The 22,980-nt window shown below is 33.9% G+C and overlaps 1 protein-coding gene across 5 annotated transcripts in view; it reads right to left on the bottom strand.

Annotated features, from left to right (window-relative positions):
* LOC105144539 (uncharacterized) overlaps positions 1 to 22,980 on the bottom strand; it is a 273,849-nt gene that overhangs the window by 101,905 nt on the left and 148,964 nt on the right. The gene's annotated exons all lie outside the window — the stretch shown is intronic.

Here is a 22,980-nt window from a genome sequence, read left to right as displayed (position 1 = left end):
CAATGACCCACGGAAAAAAACAATGAAAAATACACTGCTGTTTTTCCTGGGGCGGTTTACTATCCTCGCCTGTGGGAACGTCGTGAAAAATTGCGCGATGATCCACGAATGACTGGAGAGCGATGTCGAGCCGCGGGCAGTTCGTAGTTCGACGTTCGAGAAACGTTTAAAAATATCCAAGAACGAGGTCGAGAGAACGACTAACTCGGCTTGTATAATTTTGGATATTAAAGAGAATGTAGGCGCTTATTGATCCCACTCATTTCGATATCTCATATCGTATTCAATAAGTAATCCATGGTAATTTTTAACAATATATGAATTGAATAAATGGCTGCTCTCTTTTTAATTAAATTCTATTAACAAAACATTTCAATAATTTTTTATCACCGTGTTTCTGTTTAATCTTTTATTACATACTCGTACATAAATAATGTTTGTCGCACATAATATAAATTCAAATAATAACACATAAATGACTAATTCAAACCACTCTCCATGGATATTTGTAAAAGTATAATATAATATTTTTCTAGAAAATATTTTATTCCTATATAATCTATAATGGTATTATTTTCGGTCATGTAAATTGTTACATATACAAATCTCTTTTAGTAGTAATATAGTTAAATTTTAAACGCCATGAAATTATATAAAGTAATTGCAAAGTTTGGCAATTTTTAAAAGTGATATTTAAACGAGAAACCGGTCGCGTCTACTGTGTTTTTAATTATAGCATGCAATGATGCAATTGTCGGTATAAAACCTTATTAATTTAAATATCCGTAAAATTATTAAATTAATATCTTTTTTTTATAGTATGTTGAATCTCTTTATTTTAAAATTAGCGAGCGTATATTTCTGTCTCTGCAATCGCAAGTTTTTAATTTTTATTAAATGCACTTTAATGTAATTTTTATATTATAGCTAACATTGTTAATCATAAAAGAATTTTGACGAATCTATTAATAATATTATCCATCTGAATATATAAAATTTAATTTAAAAAAATTCATTTCTATTCTATTTTAATCATTATCTCTTGAATTTGTGCCTTCCAAAGACTTGGGGTGCAGAAACGAGGCATAAAATTACGCTCGCCTCCGCTTCTCCTCATCGACATAGCGATGTAGCGCTGGCGCACGATATAAAGGATAATCCAATTTCGGAGGCTTTCTATCCGTGATAGCGGGTCGGAAAAGACAAGGGCAAGCTCATAAAGTTCAGACCGCGGGAGCGCAATACTCCGTCGAGCAACAACGAAGAGAAAAGTAGAAGAATGAAAATTTTCTGGAAGATTACGGATGTAATGCGCATTACGCAACTCAGTCTTTTTGCCTGCGTTTGTCCTAACGATCTTAATTATTTCGCTTACATCGACATTTCTAAAATTGTATTTGTAGATTCTATAATCTTCATTTCTGTTCACTCACCACTATCTCAGATTATGACGTCAAAAGCGAGAATGCATAGTAAACATTCTTGCAAAATGTATTATTATGGAAATATGTTTCAAGAAAACAATACTTCCTACAATCAATAGAACCGACTTGTAAAATATGTCAAAAACTTTCTTCCTGTTTCGTTAATTGATATAAGTAGAATCATATGTCTGGAAATATACAGAATCAAAAACAAAATAAACTATGCTCACAGGAATGACAAACTTAAATTAATAATACAGAAATAAGTATAATTAGTATTAAAACAAGAAGTATATAATTTAGTAAGTATTTAATTTAGTATTAAAACAAGAAGAAGTTTTCGATAATTTTACAATCTAATTTTATCAATTGTAAATGCTTTATTGAAAAATATTTCTATTCAAATATTTCTATTCAAATTTGCAAGAATTTTTATTGTGTGTTTTCTTATTTCTCATATATCATAATCTAAGACAGTAACGAGTGAATGAAAGAATCAATGGAGTTGCTATTACTTAATATTTTCAATTATATCATCTGCAATGAAATAAATAAAAGTAATGTTATATTGATAAATTAGTCAATTCTATTTACATTTAAATTTAATAAATTAACATGCTAAAATATTTAGCTTTATTATATTTTTATGTCTATATTAATTAAACCTCTATGTATAATCAAATTAATACTATAGTGAATATACATCGTAAGTAAAAAAATTAATAGATTCTCTCAACAAATTTTATTCGCCACTGATTGTGTGTTGAGAGACCAGAATTCTGCGTGTAACGGACAGCAATTAAAGACGGTTGTGGTGCAAGATAATCCGGGAAATTACAAATTCGTTCGACTCCCTTTCCATCCTTTGGGACAATCCTAATTAACTCGGTGTTACCGCGCCCCGAAGAGGATATCCTTCGTTCGCCAGTTCACGAAAACGTGCTTGACGATCTAGTTAGTTCGATCCGGAAATTTAGTGCTGTCCCCAACGGAGCTGATGTAACACAGCTTGCATAAAGTGCAATTTAAATAGATTTTAGATATATCAGATAAAAATTTACTATACTGACGAATTGAAAAATATGTAAATATATATTAGGAAAAAATATTAGTATTTATCTTACCAAGGTGAAAATTTAGAAAAATTAACGTAGAAGATATAATTTAAATTTTTAAAGGTAATATTGAGAAAAGAAAGCACTTTTGCGTTAATAATTAATTAATATTAATTAATCATGTTTACATTTAAACATGATTTTAATTTGTTGATATCGTTACAAATATGTATGTTTAGCTTCTACAGAAACTCATTCAAGTTAATTAAATTTAATTTAATATCGCGTTCAAAATAGCTAAAAAATTTATTTAACTTTTGTAAATTTTAATTAATTTTAATTAATATTTATGAAAGCAATATTACAAAAATAATATTCGATCTTTTTTTGTTTCTTTATTATTTTAATTAGTGCTTTGTGAAAAAAAATAATCAATTATATCAAATATTCGCAAAATAAAAAAAATAAGGGAATGAATAATCGATGAACTTTTTACGCAAGCTTCTTAAAAATATCTAGGAACAATTCTTAACACAGGATTTCACAAAATAAAATATCGCGAATTTCACTTCGAGATTGACGTGTTCGTGACTGGTGAGAAGCATATCAAAGATCGTAGATCACAAACAAGATAAGTATGTATTACGAGGAAATGATCGTGATTCAAATGCCAATGGCTGTTAATGAAAACAAGAAACATGGAAACGGAATCATTGCGCTAGTCAGGAAATGTCTGTGAAGTTAATGAATTCTTCTTTGGTGAATAGTACGAGGTACTGACTTAATACTCACGATCTGAGTAATTATCTTTGCGCTAAAAATTCTACTAAGATGATTAATATTGTAAGCATGATTAATGTTATTAACTAGAAACCGTTAGTGTATATACTGGCTACAATTGCATACGTAAGGTGAAATTTGCGAAGTTATACATAATTCTTTGAGTAATTAAAATATTTACTCTCTCTTTTTTCTTTCATCGTAGATATATCTATGACTTCAAAAGAAATAAAAAAAAAAAGGAAGTTGAAGATTATAAACACTTAAGTATACACGGTTATATAATTATTTTTACAATCTTATTTATGATACCATTATAAAAAAATGTTCGGTAAATATAATACGCTTTACTAAATAAAATCACGATTATTTTTACATCTCGGTTATTTTTGTGACATTTCGAAAATTCAACGGCAGTAAATTGCATTTAGATACTAAAGTTCAAAAATTGCAAAGAACACTTTAATCTCACGAGGGAACATGCGATGAGAAGTTATCGGGAGATGCACAGTACAAAAAAATGAAAGAGTTCTCGATCTATATTTCCGCCGCTGAAAAATAGAGAAAACATGTTTCGTGCATCCCACAAAGTCCAAAGTTGCTTTGCGCAAAGGAATTGTGTGCCTGCAGCATTACATTTTTCCATTGCGCCTTAAAATGTTTTGAAATATTTTACGACTTCGATCTTATATTCCTGACATATTCCGCATTTCGAATAGTATTTTCGTAATTATATTACGCGCATTTTAAATCCGCGCGATGGATGTAATCGGACGCGTTGTAAACTTTATAAAAGCGTTAATTCAAGAACTCAAGCCGCAGCGGAAGCTGGACTTTCTTTCCGTACGGCCGCTTAACTTAATAACATCGTGACGAAACACAAACGGAAGCTTAATAGAGAATTAAAATAGATTACGTCGCTGATAAGATGAAAAAGTTTTCTAATTAACAGCGAAATTTCTTCGCGAAATCATCAGTAACCGCGGGAACAATTCGCGAGTTTGGAATAATTTGTTAAGAAATAATTCAGTCACAGATGGTCTGTTATCTCAAAGATTATTACCATTACGCTGCGAAGTAAATTTATCGATTTATCGTTCATTAAAGATTCTTCGATATTATGTTTATATAGAAAATTGCAATCACGAATTCATTTTACGTCTATATTTTATTTTAATGCGATGAGCTTTGGATATATTTATGTATGCTATATTTTATCTAAAGAATTAATTACTTAATTAATTTTATACTTTAAATACTGAAAAACTACACCAGTAACTGACTTATTTTAAATACGGAGAAAATAAATTCTAATAAAGATGTTTGATTTTTCATGGATAAAATTAAAATTCTAAACGATTCTGCGACATTTATTCTTGAAGACAGTTTATTGTAGCGCAATTGTAATTATTTATTGCCTTTTAAACGTTGCATTTCATTACGTCGTAATTCACGGAGTATTGCATTCTTCAAATATTGATTTTACGGACAAATTTGCAAAGGACTTTAATATTAAATTTTCATAACGCAACATTTATAAATTTACATTGTTTATATAGAAATTAAATTTATGGATATTTATTTAAAATGTATCTACTTATAATTCAATTCTCAAAAGCATCGATTCTTCGATGCTGATTTACAATAAATACGAAAGAAAATGTATTCATATGACAAAAATCAAGTTTGGTTTCGAGTTTCCTTGAACTCAGTGAAAGCAAAGCGAGCAAGATGGAACATGATGTAGCTAAGAATTTCGAAGTCCAAGCTCGTACGTAACGCAATGTTTCCACAATCCGCTTATTCCAACCCAGAAATTCTTGCCACCGCTCGGAATTGCAGACGGTTCGTGCCCTCGTGAAGGCAACGCGTTTTTCGCGAATTTCTTTCACGGAGGGAATACGACGACTGCCATCCGGTCGCGTAGTCGTCGCTGACCTAATAACGTTATCGCGTACACCGCGAGAAACAATGAGAGCGATGCATCAAAACAAACGACGGCACCGAGGAAATTACTGGCGTCTCAATAAGAACGGAAAATTTCATTCTTCTCTGGTACGAGTGGCTTTATCGCGCTCCGAGTATAATAATTTTCTCCCTCGCGCGAAATTGAAGTAACAATGGAGTACGAGCGAGGATAAATAACACCCGAACTGACTTTATCCAGTCCGCCAAGGGAATTCCTAGAGATTCTTATTAAGATTCCGCTATATCCGTCGCGGGCAGTCTATCTTAACTCGTTCGTGTTCCGAAATTTTAGTATTTTTAGTATTCAAAACATTAATTTAAGACCAAAATTAATAATATTTTAATAACATCTGTCTTTGTAGTATCAGATGATTGTAATTTTCTTGGAAAAATATAATTGATTTTTATCCGGCGAATAAGAGAAGACTGATCTGACGTGTTAGTAAGATAGATAACGTGCTGATAATACGGTTATATGTGTGGAAAAATGAAATCAGCGGATTTTATGGCAGACTTACGTTCCGCTACACAGCGTAGATATCGCAGAACAAACGGTAACTTCCCTTAAAGACAAACATTTCGTGGAAACTTTTCAAGCGCCTGTGCCAGCTGCTGTAGTAAAAAGTTATATCGGGAACTTTTCTTTAGGATCCTAATATCCTAAGGGAGACTCTATCGTTTAAAACAAATCTGGCGCACTCTGGTTTTGGTCAGATGTATTAGACCCTTTTAACTTTTCACTGACCCAAATTTTAGGGTAAATAGGCATAAAATATTTATATTCTTAAATGTAATACCTATAACTCCGTTCGGTATCAATCTGTGTATCGTTCTGTCACGGAATTCTACTACGGAATTTCCAATTTATATCGAAAATTAAATTTCCACAAGTTTCTTTTAGCAATATTAAAAAAAAAAAGACGCCAAAAACATACATCTAAAATTCAAATTTTGTAAATTCCGTCCATTAGCAACTTTTACCGCATTTTATCACGGTAGCAACCTCTACAAGATTTTCACAAACATCTCGATCGAACATTCAAATAGGACGGTTAATTATCTACGTTATAGAGGGTTAACAATGCGTGCGTATTATACTGGCTATATTTACGGTCGTCGCTCATTCTGTCTGGGTGTTGCCGATAAGATCGTTAAATTCCGTCGTTCTCTCTAATCGCGATGTATCACCGATGTTTAGCTATATACGAGCACGTTGAATGCGATAAGCCCCGCACATAGGCACATCGGACGAACTCAGTCTGTAAACACAAATGCACACGATGCACACAAATTATATATACACCATCGTTGAGCCTGCGAAACAGCAACTGCTCTCAAACGAACGCGGAATCTGTATAGTCTCGTGCGTGCGGCACAGCATCGCGGGTCACGACTCGCGGTAAATTAATTGGCCCGATTATTGCTCGCCGGGACGTTGTTTCAATTAGTCTCAGCAGTAGGTACGTATCGTGGATGCACCTGTATGAAATTCCGGTATGCCCGCCTTTCGCACTGGTAATCGAGAAGCGAGCGCGCACGTGCGTGAGATACGCTTCGCGAATGCGGAGCGCAACATCATTACGAGAAATACGACTCGACAACATTTGGAACATTTTTAATTAAAATTAAAGACGGTTTTAAGCTTAGATTTCGAAACTTTATAGTATTCGTATTGTATTATATTTTCTCTAATTTTATTTCTCCCACCCCAATACGTTTTTCAATAGTTACATTACAATAAGCTATATTGCTATTTATTTACTAAATTTTGTTTTAATATATATACTTTATGAATATATATAGTTTTATTATTATTATTACTTAATGTATTAATTATCATGTGTACCTTTTTATGTGATTTCCAATTCTAACCAAAGAAACTCACAAACTAAAAAACTGTGGAAGGAAATCTTATTTCATCACAAAGATTCTTTTGCGTTTCTTTGAAACGAACTTAAGAAACGATTCGCATCGTGGCCTTTCAATGACTCGTTATTTTTGCTAATGACGACATTAGCCACTCAAAAAATTACGATCGTTACAAGCTACTGCTCGCCCAACGCGCAAGGTTAAACGATGGCAAGATGAAATCACGAAAGCGTGAACAAGCAATGATAAAATGCGCTATATAACGGTTTACTATCATCTCGAGACGAACTAACGACGAAATAACGACGAGACGTACGACGACGGCCCCGCCAATTTTCCAAGATGCCACAGAATAATTGCGGCCGGAACGGTCTAGTATAATGATTTTCGCGTCGTCACGCGATGTCGAGATATACTTCACCATGCTCTTATGACAAGGGCAGGCACTGATAAGAAGTATACCGGAAATTTGATTCGCTGATAACATTTCATAAAGTTACAAAAAATGCCAATCCTCATTGTCCTTTAAATATATCTCTTGAAATAAATAATCTTTCATTTATTTTACTTATTTTAATTGTTAAGACGTAAATCGCTCATTATATTTACAAACGCATGATTGCGCATTAATCATAGATTCTAAATGCGTTTTTACAAAATGTCAATGAGATTTAATTATGAAATTAAAACACATTAAAAATGAAAAAAGTTATAAAGAAGAAATTCTGCTATTCATCAATAAAATAAATATTTCAATTAATATTAGACGCGTTATTATTTATCGTGTAAACTTACTTTACTTAAAAATAATTATACACGTATAGCTGTGAAAATTAAATCAAGTAATTTCATCTCTTTAATTTATCTCGATGCACGATGTTTAGTTCGAGCACGATTCAAGCGCGATAATCAAAACCGTTAGCTGAGGTGGTCGCAAATTACACGACGCGATAGTTGAGGAATGGCGCGCGACACAATGCGGAAAACTCGACGATGTAAGTATTGCTGACGTAAACCTCGAAGCATGTTGACTTTGCATCGAATGGTTTCGACCATTCACTCCTCGTTATCCATGCCGTTATGAACGTTGCATTTTCGATAAGCCGGTTGCAGCTATCATATATTCAAGAATTTCGATAAAGTCGAATAGCAAAACTGTTTTATTGAAAGAGAAAATACAAAAAGAACTTTCTTCTATTTTCTGATATAGTAAGATTTCACAAATTTATTTTTATATAAACAGTTAAATTAATTATCAAACTTAAATCAAAATTAATCAAAATTATCTTACGTTTTTGAACGGAAATTATCTCTCGTTTTTGCGTATAATTTTCAATATTCTTTTTTATAGCATATATAAAACTTTGGCAATATATCAGCTTCTTTTTAGGGACCACTTTTATTTCATTTTAGAACGGCTATTTCAATGTAAATCCTAATAATGATAATCGTATTTGATGGAAGCATCTGCGTGTTATGGCAGAACAGCAATTTCAGAAATGGTCAGCGCCGTGAATCGTGCTTGAATGACGAGTGTTCATAGGGAATCATAAAACCGAGTCATATTTCGAGTTCGTGGGTCAACTTGGTCGAATGCACGCATAACAACTTTTCGGCACGTTGCTATAACTGCGGCAACGACGATACTATATCCGTAAAGCGAGTTGTCGCTTGAATCATGTCGAGGTTTAGGTTTAGGTTTAGGTTGATTGCAAGCTGGGTAAACTATAAAGTTGCCAAAGGGTTTCTAAAAGGTCTCATGGGTCTTTCGGGAAGGTCGAATTATGTAACAGAGAATATCAAAGGTGGATTAAAACATTTCTTTGAAGCTGCTTAATATTATTATACATTTTTACATAAAATATGATTTTATTTCAAATAAATATCTAATCGGTAATAAATAATTTATTTAAAAGTGTTAAAATCTTTAAAACTAATTATTGTATTCAACTGTTCACTGTAATTTCAAAAATTAACATTTTAAAAATAAGATTAGAGCAGTTGGATGTAATTAAAAAAAATGTAAAGGAAAAATTAAAATCTGTACAATTTCATACATAAATTTCTGTGAAATAATTCGACAAGATAATTATATTATATCGTGAAATCATAAATTAAATAAAGAATGTCAACTGCATCGTTTGTATGCTGGAATATGCAGCAAAGTGAAAGGAACAGTAGGACTCTCCGTGTAAAGTATAATAGTAGAAAATGTATGATCAAATGTGAGTTTTAATGTTGCGGTTGCATTCGCAAGAATTTCACTCATATTAATGTTAGCAAAAGTATTACGAAATGTTACGATTAAGATAGTATTAGAAAATATTACTACGAGATACACAATTTTATGCTGAACAAAGTATTTTACGTAACATCTCGTTATTAAATAAAGTAAAGAGAATAAAAAGGATTTAATAAAAATTAGTAATACAAAGAGGAACTGGCTTCGCACGAAAGAGGATTTATTTTCTTATCGAGAATCAATGAATATTCTCCTTTCATCAAATATTCCCTCACTAAATTATCCGACAGTCTGTATTATAGAAAAATAATCGAGTAATTTCTTATATTTAAAATAGTTCTTAATACTTTCCGCTGTTAAATTTATAAAGCAAACGGTGCAGAGAGAAGCGAGAGAAGGGAATTTTCGAGAGTACGTAGCGCACTTTCAGATCGTAATACGGCATTATAACTCAGCGACAGCCAGCGTCATGCCTTTATTAAAGCGGATGCAGCGAGAGTGCAAGCGGGAATAGTGTGCAAAACGTAGCCGAATAATCAACGCGCGTCCTCGTACTAGCAAAACGGCGGCTAACGAGAAACTTGGACACAAAATTATGTGCAAGTCGAAAGCGTTCCGGAAACTACCTTACGGAATTTCTCGGCGCGCGGCAAGATTCTACCTGAAAGCGCTCGTATTCGTCGCTGCGCTGCGCCGAGAAACTTGCTGCCGACCTATAGTCGGAACTTGCGACTCCGAGAAGAGATTGCACCCCAGCACTTAGCTGTCCGCCTACAGCAACGTTGCTATTATCGCCACTGGGTGCACCGCTAGCCACTCGTACGCGCCCCGCGAACGGAATAACGTTATTAACGAGCTCGTTATCTTGCCAAATAATAACTGTCGTGATGAACGACTGCACGTAATAACCGTCACGATAATTGCGGAGACAAAGTACCCGGGCGAATTCCCAGAATTATGATTCTCGCGCGCGTTACAACGGATAATCTGCGTGCCGATAACGGAGAGTGCCCTCTTCAGTTGCTTGATAAAATTAAGTAAAGGTTTGATAAACTAGATCAGGCCTGTCCATTGTCCAATATTTAAGCTCCGGAGCTAAAACGCAAAGCTATCGACGTAAAAAATTCAATGTAAGATTTTAGGAATTATAAAGTATTGATAAGCGTCATTCAGATGTATATCAACACTTTATAGTTCCTAAAATCTTACTCGCGTTGAATTGTTTGGCTCCGGAGATCAAATTGGACAGGCTTGAACTAGACAAATATATATTTGCTTATAACGCTTCTAAAAATCAATTTGGTTTTTATTGAAAAAGTCTTGCAACTGATATTTATTTATCACTGGAGCAATATTAACAGACACCCTGCACCGTTATGAACATTAAAGCGATTTCAGACGATATGGCCAATGTATGCTAACATTATCAAATATTATTCACGCACATGACGTGCATATATAATTATTCATATAACTGTAAGCTAATATTTAGCGAATATGTGTAAAATTGGCGAATAAATATGTCATCTGAAGTTGCCGTTAGAAAGTTGCAATTATTAAGCCAGAATTAGTGTTACTAATTCATGTAATATATCTTATTCAAATAAATTTTTATAATACGAATACCTTATACATACATACATATACATATATAATTATATATAAAATTTTGTTTTACTCTTAATTTTAATATAAATTATTATTAGATGATAAGAAATTTAATTAAAACATTTTAAAAAATTGAAAGAAGTATGTGTCTTACACAATTCTGATTGCAAATTGCACAGACGGATTTGATTTGACATATCAGATGGACTTGATTTGACTATGAAAGAAGAATCGCATGCCTAATTAATTCTGCATGTGTCGTTTAAAGTTGCACGATCACGCACAGGACTACGCTCTCATCTGGATACCAATCAACTCGTCTCGATTTCCGTGAGACTTTTCCATCGTGAAGCTTTTCGTTCGACGAGTACGGATGTTACTGTTCAAATATGCAAAGAGCGCGAATACTTGGTCGAATAGTAATTGTATCACAATCTAAAAGAGTAATACTAAAACCGGAATAATTTATCGACAATTTGATAAATCCAAATACACGAAACTTCAAAGTCGCAAAATTTGAAGATTTGCGAATCTGAGATTTTTGAGATTTTCAAAGACGACAGACCTAATGATTTTAGAATATATAGATTATCATGTAAATTACCATTGAATATTTCTTATTGTTAACAAAACAATATAAATGGTTCAATTTACTAACATTTATTAACAAGCCAGCAACGCTTCTCGCTAATACTTTACCAGCGAAAACCACGGTATTATTTTAATCCATATTGTTGCAAGCAGACCTCTGCATAATATAACACTGCAGAAAATTAAACGGCGCCACTAATTTTCTCTTTTGTGCAATACCGGTATAACGAGGGTTTCCATGTTTGTTTGCGGCGGCTTTTACACGCACGAAAATCTCGGTTAACGATGCAAGTTAGCCGAGGGCCACTCATATATAACACGATCCCATACACGTACGCGCAAATTAAATAGCGAGGCGTATGTGCAAGTTCTCGGTCGTCACGACGAAATCTAAACAGGATTCGAAAGCTTTCACGTGAAAATTACGGCGTTTCTCATCGAGGTCCGGAAAAGCGACGTCGGGTTTAATGTAAAGCTCGCGTCTAACACAGCGTAACGTTATACATACGTGACGTATGACAAAGCAACAGGAAAACTAAACAAATGTGTTCGTTTACGAAGGATGAAAACTACGTAACATATTGAAAAGCGATCCTAAATTTTTCTATAAATAAACAGATACCAAATACTAACTTTAATAAATATTTGTATTAAAATTATTTCTCAATTATTCTCAAGATATTATATTTTTATAAAAATGTACACTGATAAAATTTATTTAAATCGTAATATTTTATTTAATAATACTAATTGTAACTAAACATTTATTGACTTACAGTAAATAAATATATTTGCTCAATAAAAAATAATAGTTAAATCAAATTAATGGTTTTCGTATTAAATAAATATAAATTCGGTCTTAATTACACGTAGGACGTGTAATCTACTAACAATAAGATTACTTAAATAATATTGACGTTAAATATATATGTTGATTGTCGTATGAATTATGCATGTAAATATGTAAAAAAAAACATGAAAATTTTATTAAAAAATACTATTAAAACATTTATGAAACAAATTAATAATCACAGATCTGATTAAAATCTACGAATAAAAGTACCTGCATTTCACGCATATCTAAATTTTAGCTAAATGAAATGATGAGATAATATGAATAAACAGGGTGCTTCCTTTGATGTTAGAGTATCATCAGCAATCAAGAAGAGTGTAATTTTAACAGTTACTCGAGTACATAATTAGTGCTGACCGGTTCGTTTAATTACATGGTAGAACGTGCAATCCGTGACGATGGCGGTCGTGATATCGATCTACCTGATCCGCAAGAACACGCGGCCTCGATCGAAACCGGCGCGGCCGTTTGTACGCACGCACACGCTGATTGGGGTTTCGCAGATATGTATGTGTTCTCTGTGTATAATCCGCGATATCGAAATGCCTGATTAAACAGGGATATTGCGTTGCGCTTGAACGCGGCAGTGTTCGGAATGTCGCGTTGCATTGCGCGTATCGTAATGTCGGGGTATCGTTATGAGCGTGAAAATTATTGATCAAATACTACGCTAATCGATATAATTATCAATTGTGTATCGGCTAAACAAACGTAAAAATTTAGCAATTGTATGAGAAATGTTGTCGAGATTTACATAAGTCATTGTTTCATGATTGACGCAATCGTAATTTATACCGTAGCTTATCTCACTGTGAAATATTGATAATATTCTAACTGTTGGTGTATTTTCAATAATTATTAATAACATTTTTTTAATTTCTGATTATTTAAATTTTTGTCCCTATAAATTGCTATGTGAAAGATTTTTTTTATAATTATACTTTATAAGTGCCTCTTTCCTTTTTATATACAACTTTTTAATATTCCCTACAGAAATTTAATATTGGCCAATTTATTGCTAGAGGACAATAATTAGTTTTTTATTTGAAGTATTAAAGGTACTAAACAACAATGCTTTTCCTACTTAAAATAAGTAATTTATTATTGTCTCTTTCAATTTTGACTAATATTATAATTTTACGAGATATCAAATTTTAATTATACATTTATAAATCATTAATTTCGCAAAAATTACAACAAACTAAATCGCTGTTAAATATCCTACATTATCAATTTTTGATCTATTTATACAAATTAAAGAAAGTTATTCTCTTTTAACTGACAGGATGTCCCAGAATTCCCAATCTTAGATTTCTCAACCGGATTCAATTGGATATCCGGTTTTTTTGCGAACATCGACAATCTCGAAGTCGGGCAGATCAGCCTCTCCCGTGTCACGTTACTTTTCGAGACAATCTAATCGCAAGTAAAAGTGCACTCGCGTTGCATACCGCGCGTGCCAAGAGAGAATTCTCGTTGCTCGGCACAGAGAGAGAGAGAGAGAGAGAGAGAGAAACGAGTTTACGTACTGCGTACAGGCTGCAGTTGCACGTATGTCGCGAATCAAGACGATGACACGTCAATAAATCATTTGCGACAACGGTCGGGCGTTCAACATTGTTCCGACAAAATTTACGCGGCACGATGCGGCGATACGGTCGGTCGAAATACAGTGCTCGGACAGACAATATCGAGTCGATACGTCGATCGAGAGCCTAGCAGAGATGTTCGTGAACAATAGGATTATTCGGATGGAGTGCTTCGCGCGAGAGGCACACATACAGGACACCACATCAGCGTCTGCACATCAGCGTGAGATCAATTTGTCATTAATAAGACCGGTGTAACAATAAGCATTGAATTTCAATCAGAGAAGCAAAACGACAAAATTATTCCTCGTGTAAATTCTCAAATAAAAATTTTTCCTTAACATAGCTTTAATATGACAGTAACATCTTGTATATATATTTATCGTTAAAAACGATTCATTCAAATGCTTGTTAAAATTTTGTATTAAATTTTTTACATATCCAAGTGTTAATTTAACATAATGTGATTGTGTTATTTGAATATTTTAAGTTAAATTGACATTCAACATTTCTTAGTTGAAGTAACACAATTTATGTGCAAGTGAACAAATAACGTAAAATTAATAAAAATAATAAATAATAATGTCCTTTAAAACGTAAATTCCAAGATAAATGAATAAAATGTGTTAATTTAGCATATTACAAATGTTAAATTTATCGGAGCATGTTATAAATTTAATTTCAACGAACAAATATAAATATTTGCTTACAAACTGTGTCAATGTCACGCTTTCGTGTTTTATTAATTTTTTACATTTTTTAATATTTGTGTTTCTTTCCAACATATTCATCTTGTGTTAAATTAACACTAAAATTTGAATGGATCATTTGAAATATGTAAAATGTATAACATTTAACAGAAATTTTCCAACCGTGTAGAATTAAAAAGAGATGTAATGTAGGATATCTAGTGTTTGATAAATTTTTCTTAATAAGGACAGATTAATTTTAATTGTCACAGAATTAATAGATCGAAAAAAGGATTAACCTAGAATTTATCGTATACTTTAACTTACTTTCCGCGATAAGTGATTAAGAATTAGTCATATGAAGGCAAGAAGGCATTAAAGTCACTGAATAGTTAAACACATTCCTACGCAATAGCACGCTGTACCGATTATAACTCGTTAATAGATTTAGAATATTATAAAATATTCTATTAATAAATAAAATATTCCATAAATATTAATTATTTTATAATTAATAATAATCAACGACTTTATTTATAAATAAAATAGAAGATACACAAACTGTGGAGGAGAGACACAAACTACAGTAAATCTACTACATCTCCATGCAGCCACGACACATTGTCACCGCAAGACTCATCGAGAAACTAACCACCGCTCTCTGCCACCGCTCGTACATTCCTTATCTAATCACTATGCACCGTCTACGACACATTGTTATCTTCGTTAATTACACTCGGACGTAGCGCGTCCTGTTCGTATCAGATCTTTCTTCGGAGCGTGTTACGGAATTACATCTTCCGACGGAAGAAAGACAGGGACGAACAGGAATCGGATAACAGGATTACTCGCGCGAGCAGGAGTGTACTCGCGTTAAAGATCGCGTGGATACTGCATGCAGCGCGCGCGTTTCGCTCGGTGAGCGCCGTGGGCGAACGCGGAGCAGAGCGGAGCGATGCCTACCTACGCTTTCGACTCGAACGCGCCTTCCTCCTCGCTGACCTTCCCCAATGCTGTGTCGCGTGACCGCGGCCGTCGCCGTCGCCGTCGCCGTCGGCCGTCGGTCGGAGTGTGCCACACCACGTCGGCCACGTGCCACACTTCGAGCGACTGTCGCGCGACTCTCTATATAGCTGCATTTTCTTGAACTTAACTTGCTGAGAGAGCGAGAGAGACTGGGATCTCTTCTTCTTAATACGGATATCTGTTCCAGAAGACAAATGGCAGAAGAAGAAACAGGGAAAGGAAAAAAGAGAAAAGATTTGCTCTTATTTGACGAAATATTTTGGCTACTCAATATTGCTCGTGCGTTAACTTTTTTAATTTTATATATATATATATGTATTAGATGTATGGAGAACGTAATTCAGTAAGCAAAAAACATTTTGAAACATTGCTACAATATTGCAGGAATGTTTCAAAACCTTTCTTGTTTATTATAAACGTATTTTAATTGTAATATAAATACAATTTTTTCAAATGTTTCTTGAAAGAAATAAAAATGCAAGGATCTCGGCAGAAAAAGATCACATACTTGCAGAAATAATGGGTAATATTTTGAAATCGTAAAAATAGTCACATTTTATTTATATTATAAGGAAGAAATATTTTTTATGACCTATCTTCCGCAGTGCGAATAAATGAAACGCAAGTTTCATTTATTTCCAAATATAATCTCTCCGTTATTTAAAATCATGATATACGACATACATTGTACAATTATAGTTAATAATTACCTCAAATAATATATTAAATTATTAATTCTTTAACAAATGATTTTCAATTCATTGTAATTATTTCTTTTGTGTACTGATATCTCATTGAAAATGATCGGCTCACGCGGAAGATAGGCATCGAGGTTCAATGCACGATGCGTCGAATCGGGGTTACGACAAATCATTACGCCACGCTTCCGCGATCGTATACGAAAAAGGATTTACGACCCAAGCGAGTTTAGCTTAGCAACTTGATACCACGTTTGCTATCTCGGCTCTGAAATTATACATATTGTATTTACAAACGGTTAAACGTCATGCAGTTGTAACAGTTCGAGGTCACGTCTCTTGATTGCGGAAGTATCAAAAATACGTATGGAAAGTACATCACGCGATGAACTATTTTTTGGAGAAAGTATTACACTTTACGATTTCGTGTCTCATGCAAATAATTGTATAATTTTGTAAATTTAAGTTTCAGTAGAATAACATTATAATATATTAATATACTAATAAGCATATATATACATATAATATTATGTATTTTGATGTCCATTTCAGTGAGTGGTTCACTTTATATGTTAATATTACTTACATTAATATACTAAACACGCAACGAACTATCTTTCGGAGAAAACATTTCACTTTGCGACTTCGTGTCTCATGCTAATAAATTGTATGCTTTTGTAAACTTACATTTTAACTCAATAATCTTATCCTAATATACTAAATAAGCATATGTATATACAATATATAAAATATTCACACTCCCAATATATAAAATATTATATATTTCGATATATATCTAATCCATTTCAACAAATGTTTCACTTTATATGTTGTTGCTTACACTAATATATCCTAAGCACGCGACGAGCTGTCTTTCGGAGAAAGCACTTCATTTTATATGGCTTCATATCATAAATAATTGTATATCTTCATAAATTTAAATTTTAGCTAAATAATTTGATAAGCGTAGGTATATTCATAATTCATATCCTGCTCATGCATATACTAATTTTAACAAGATTTTAAACATTATTTCAGTCAACCATCAGTTGTTGTTATTATCACAATTCTCTCTTATTACCACCAATCGAATTCAAGTTCCGCAGTAGTTTCAAAAGCTATTCATTATAATTAATTATGAGTAGCGTATCGAGCGCAGGCACGAAAGGCATGAAAAAACTATGTATGACGGATCCGAGCGCGCGCAACGGCAATAACAAACGAACGATAATAACGGTGTTCGCGGTACGAATGCGATGCTTTCGCATTCCATTAACACGCCGCGGCATACTCGGTAAAGTGCAAAATGAAAGACACTCTCCGCTATTTCGGTATCAGCCGCGTAAAGGAGCCGCGACGAAGCACGCGTCGTTCTCACTTGAACATCTTCGTACGCAACGGAGTAAATTTATTCCAACACGTACAGACGTGAGGCGTTTACGCCTTGCCGTCTCTCTTTGTGCCGCGAGAATGAGCCGCGAGATTCGCGAAGAAGACGGACGTCGTTTTCGCGACCAAGCGGAGCCGCTAACCCGAGACCGACATGAAGAGCAAACGATCCGCAGCTGTGTATTCAGTTGCCACTCTTCGCCGTAAACCCGAAACGCCGAACTGTCGAGGATGCTTCTATTTCGGAGATTCAGTAGATCTATTGCTGTGGAAAAGGCTAATGCTGTTGCTATGCACCTGTTACCGCACGAACTAAAATTATCGACTGCTCTGTGAGCATGCTTTGTTTCTTCCTTAGAAGAAACCTGCACGAGATGCAGTGATTGATTGTGATAAATGTGAATCATTCCGTATCAAAAGATGATGCTCTTTCCCTCGTCGTGAATATGTACAAAGCATCGCTTTTAACTCCACATTAATTTCAAATACATAAATAGAAATAAATGTCAATTCATAGATAATGATACAAAGTACAATATTATACGAAAGACGGTTTGCAAATATCCTTCTAAACATTTTATAATTTTTAAAATAATAATAACTAATATATTCTAAATTTTTTATTTTTATCTTTTTCAGCTTTGACGTCACATATTTATCAAAGCAAATTTTATCCAAGATCGTCTCTTGGAGACGTCGTAAGATATCTTTAGACTAATGGTCGTAAATATCGTGTGTATAATGATTTTGTCTCTTAGAATAGCAACGTATAACAAAGTGCAACGATTAAGTGTGTTTCATTTGGCAGATCTCCAACTAACAGTGTGTTCGTTTACCTCGACCGATTCTACTGTCTCAAAAGAGGCAAATTACCTTAATTACTTAATTAATGTTCAAAAATGTATTTATAGAACAGAAAATAATGATATCTATAATGGTATCTTATTTTCCCGGCGTCTCGCAAATTACGGAAACACCATTACCAAGGCAAACACGACCGCCTTCAGCGTTTAAACGGAACAAGGTTTTATTGAGAAACAGATACTGAAAATTTTTGGTTCCGGATAGTGCATTTTCTGCGGTCACGCGAGCTCAACTTTGTAAATAAAAGCGTACAAGTACTATGCAAATGCAAAAATAGCATCATTATTCTCTTCAACCGCATACACCATGATATTCTCTTTTATCCCGAAGCGATAAATATTTCTGCGAGCACCGGGGTCGGTGTGACAAAAGCACAGGCTTGTTATTCCTGCAAAAATGGTACGGTAGGTATGTGTGTGTGTGTGTGTGTGTGTGTGTGTATGTGTGTGCGAAAATGCAAGCAAAATTAAAAAATGAAAGATCGTGTCGGTCGTCTGCTCGATCTTTTCATGTTTCTGCACACCATCCAGATTCATGGACATATCCTATGGATCAGCAAGAACCAGTATAAATTCGAACGTTTTCATCGAACATTTTCCGACAAAATTTTCCACTCTGGAAAACTATTTCCTGATTTGATTTACGAAAAGGACGGAAAAACTATGAGTGCAAAATCCGACAAAGTACAATTAAAATCAGCGTGTACAGTGTCTATGGAGATAATTGTTCGAACTATATTTTACGCGAAATTAAAGCTGATGCAAATATGTTCGCATTTTTCGAATTTTACAATCGATTGTCGATAACCGATTAATGAAAAACCACAGACCAACATGCAATTTTTCACGTCGTGAATTGCTAAATTATTTTATATCCAGGTAATATCGGTCTTGCGCGAATATCTCTTCCATGAAAAATATTATTCACTGATATTACATTCTTTATTCTAGCAGTTTAATGTAAATCTTGCGATACGTGCGTATGCGCACGCAATACTGCCGACTAATGGATGAGCTATGCCACTGATGTAAATCACAGTATAAATCTCGTTTTTCTTCACTTCGATGGAAACGCGATATTTAAAATTAACGTTTCGACAATCTCGAAAGGGAGATACTCTCTCGATACGCGATAAACTAAAAGCTGCGAAAGAGAGGGAACACGGCTCTGGATTTAAGCGATCAGAATTCCATATTTTGCGCGAAACACAGAGGATGTAAATTAAAAATCTCGCGATCGATTAAAGCTTGATACTGATAAAATATATGCTATTTAACGTAATATCGACTAGCAAGACATACCGTCGGAAACAAATGATCAAAAATAAACGAGGTTTTTCGGAAGCTGTATTCCATGAGGCAAATAATACCCTCCGGTTACGACGAGATATTTAATTATTTTCTACTTTCGGTATATCAATAAGATATATTATAGCGTCGATATTACGCAAAAATATTTTACTGCTAGAATATTATTGCTGTTTTTTATATTTGGTATAAAATTATGTATTGTACGCGTAATATTTATAGTACAGTATTTTTTAACAATATATTTACAAGAAATTTTAAGTCTCATCAAATATGAGTCACAGTCATCTAATTAAACGTTACAGAGAGACTTCCTTGATAAATTTGACAAATGGTTCAGATATAAATTCTGTCTTTGTCATCTATATTAATTAGATACAAAATACGAGTATATCTAATATCGCAATGTTTCCTAGTTATTTAGTTAAGTCAGTTTTAGTTAATGTTTCGCTATAATTGCTATAATTTTTCGTTATAATTTTTTTTCAGTAATCGAGCGTATACAATTTAGAGATTTATGCGCAAAGATGTGCGCGAGAAGCTGCGGTCGATTGTGACAAGATGCCATTGTAACACTCGAGCTCCTTGATTACCTTATATTTCGATCGAGAGAGGAGATGAGATTACGCTCTCTGCAACAGAACAATGTAAATCCCTCTCACAAAATATTCAAACTCCAATCCTGCGGGTTTTGAAAGAAGATACTTTTGTAGCAATCTCTCTAGGAAAGTTTATTACGTTTGTTATATGTTTGCTTTTTGCTGTGAAAAGCTTAATTTCCCTATTTCATTGAGTTCTCTTGCGTTAATCGGAATCCGTTGCAATTGAAACAGAACAGCTATCGTGTTGTTGCATTATATCGCGTCGTTTGACCGCGTAATACTGAAATTGTTACAGCGGTACAATAAGGGGCTGAACTGGTTTTAGCTTGTATCAGCTATGTATTTACTCTCTATTCTCTATTAGATAGAAAGCGTTTGCGCAATACCTCGTGAAACGCTCAAACCAGCTACTGAGGGAATCGAAATACGATAGTAAGTTATATAATAGCGACTATAGGTTAATATTCAAATATCTTTATGTATGATAATTGTTTCAGATTAAACGCAATCTATATCAATTATCCGCTTGAAGCTTCTATAAATCATCTTTTTATACACGTTGCTACACGGAAAGAACGATTTTGTTAAAACATCTAAAAATATGGCTTAAATACAGAAAAAATATACTAAAAGTATAAAATAGTAAAAATAATTTTGGTAAATTATCAAAATAATTACATAAAAATCTCAAGTATGATGAATGTTTTAACATTTAGCAATCAGTTTGAGTAACTATTTTGATGGTTTACGATGCAATTATTCTTAAATCTGTATCTAGCTAAATTAGATGCTTTAGCGTTTGTATAAAAATACAATTTTTAAAAGTATTGAGTGGATAATTGATGTAGATTATTATGTTTAATCTTAAATATTATTGTATATAAAGATATTTACAAAATTATTTTCGAAATGAAATTGCTTTTAGATCTGTATTTAATTAAATTTTTAGATACTTCAGTCCTTTCCATGTGAAATTCGAGAGCTGATGGTATATTTTTTATATGTACTAGATCTATAAAAATAAAGAGAGGAAATCCGCAATTCATTAAGAAATTAGGTTTCCTTCTTCATTCATTTTTATAATCTTTGTTATAAAGTTATTAAAATAAAAATAATTCATCTAATTAAATACTTTCTTTCTTTACACGAAATGTGTGCAATTTATTTATTTATCATCGATCGGTGATTTCGCACAAATATTAATTTTCTGTTACAAAAAAGCAAATTACTTGAAACGCCACGTTCTTCTATTCTACTGCTATTAACTTCCAATTATATACCGAGAGTCACTCGCTCTCTGCAACGCTCGCTCGCTCATCTCGAAACGCTTCCGGGGGAAGCGTAATTCGATTCTGTATCCTAAATTTACAAGCAAGTGCACATGTCCCTGCTGATGCCGCAGGTCAGCATCCCGCTTCGATCGTCGGTTCGTGCACCACGTCGTCGTCGTCGTCGTCGTCGTCGTCGTCGTCGTCGTCGTCGTCGTCGTCGTCGTCGTCGTCGTCGTCGTCGTCGTCGTCGTCGTCGTCGTCGATCGGTCGTCCGTGTTTTTCCCACTCGTATGTCGTATCCCGTCATTGACGTCAACGAGAGATCTAATTTTCGAGTCGTAACTGGATTCGTCCGTCGGGGGTGGTTTTATGAACGAGTGTAACGGAAGGGAAACTGTCGAAGGAGCGTATGAAAAATATCCTGATTCGCAAGCAGTTAGCGAGAGTCTTAGAACGCGCGTGTTCCACACGAGACGTTAACTTTTCTGCGAGTTGCTGCGTTTTCCGCATCGTCGTAACTTATCCCGAATAGGATTCCGTCGGGACGTACATCGGCACGACGTTCCAGAATACGACATTCCGGAATTTTTCGTTTTATACACCGGAATGTTTTCGTAACGGAGAAAAACCTTGAGAGAGAAAGAGAGAGTTTTCGCTCCATGGATCGCTTGGACGCCGATTATTTCGAACTTGGTCCGTGAGTCTGGGAATCGCCGTTTCTGAGTTCCAACGACATTGTTGTTTCAAATAACGGATTCGAGACGAAGTTGGATCGAAGCGAACATCGGAGGAATTTGAAGAACGCGAAAGAGAGTTAATTCAACACTCTATAGGCGGTCGTCGTATGCATGGCGTGACGGCCATAAAACTTTTCTTATAAAGTTATGTCAAATTATATTAGGTGTTGGAATTAATTCGTAGCGTTTTTAATGAAAGAATGTTATTTATTTCACATGAGCATTAAAAAATACATTAATGAAAGTACTTCACATCACTTGTAAAACGCTACGAATTAATCCCAACACCTAATAATAATATCGAAATTTTTCTATAGTCTCTTCATTAAAATTTTTATATCATTATTTGTGATCACGTAAACAGGAATTGCAAATGTTAAAGATTGAGGATGTGGAAAGTTGAAGATCCAAATTTAAT

Source organism: Acromyrmex echinatior, chromosome 8 (genome assembly GCF_024713525.1).
Source record: "Acromyrmex echinatior isolate Ae372 chromosome 8, ASM2471352v2, whole genome shotgun sequence".
Lineage (NCBI taxonomy): Eukaryota > Metazoa > Arthropoda > Insecta > Hymenoptera > Formicidae > Acromyrmex > Acromyrmex echinatior.
Note: the sequence above shows the minus strand (reverse complement) of the source record. Positions and strands in the feature narration are given on the sequence as shown.